Genomic DNA, 1,277 nt, shown 5'->3' with positions numbered 1-1,277 from the left:
GGTACAATGACAGACACATAGATCAGTGGAATAGAATTGAGAATCCAGAGATCAACCCATCTATGTTTAGCTTTTTAAGAAAATGCCAAACAGCCTTCTATGGTGGTTTTGATTTGTATTGAAATATCTTTGAACTTGTGGATTGCTTTTGGAAGGATTGTCATTTTCACAAAGTTCGATCTTTCTAACCACGAACAGGGAATATTATTCCATTTAGTTGCATCTATTACTGGTCTTTTTATTTGCAGTAATGTTTTGTATTTTTCTTTATAAAGGTCTTTTGTGTCTCTAGTTAGATTTAATCCTCAATATTTCATCTTGTGGTTGGCTATTGTAAATGGTATTCCTTTTCTAGTTACTTTTTATTTCATATTTTGGGTTGCTGTCAAAGAATCTCAGTAATTTTAGTATGTTGTATGTTGCTTGCAAATCTACTAAATGTGTATACCAGGCTAACATTCTTTTGTTTGAGTCTCTGGTTTTTTCTGTGCACACTATAATATAATCTGCATAAAAAGATAGTTCCTCTACTTCTTTGCCAATTCAGATATCCCTTATTTTCTTCCAACACAGTATTGAACAGGAATGATGATAGTGGGCATCCTTACGTGGTCACTGCTTGCAAGGGGAATGTCTTTAGTCTCTCTCCATTAAGAATGATGGTGTACTTTTTACTCTTTTGAGGAAATTTCTTTTGATTCCTATTTTATTGAATGTTTTAATCTGGAAGAGTTGTTGGATTTTGCCAAAGTCTTTGGTTCTTTTTGGTATTAGGGTTTTACTTCCTTTATTGAATAACTCTGGGAATGTTCTTCTTTATTTAAATAATTTAGCTAGAATTAATAGTTCATTTCTAAATGTTTGGTAGAATTCATAATTGAAACCCTCTGGCACAAGATTTTTTTTTAGCTATCTTATTATGATCTGCTAATTTCTTCTACTGTCATGGATCTGTTCAGTTGTTCTATATTTGCCTGTGTCAATTTGAGTAGAGTGTGAGTTTCTAGGAATTTATTAATTTTTTCTAGTTTTTAAAATTTATTGAAGTATATATAGCTTCTCATACTGTTATGCTATTATAATTTAAATTTTAGCTTTTCATTTAATGTGCATTTCCTCATTTTTCATAATACCTGGAAAGTTTTCTTCTAGTACCCCTTCCACGTTTTTTTAAGTGCTTCCTCTTCTCTTGTTTTGGAATTCCAATTACTTGTATGTTTTTACACTTGATGTCACCATAAATTGTTTTTAAGATTTTCATGCGGTTTTTTGTTTTT

The sequence above is a fragment of the Elephantulus edwardii genome, unplaced genomic scaffold, assembly GCF_000299155.1.
Source record: "Elephantulus edwardii isolate Elephantulus edwardi_28Jun2011 unplaced genomic scaffold, EleEdw1.0 scaffold00198, whole genome shotgun sequence".
NCBI lineage: Eukaryota > Metazoa > Chordata > Mammalia > Macroscelidea > Macroscelididae > Elephantulus > Elephantulus edwardii.
Note: the sequence above shows the minus strand (reverse complement) of the source record.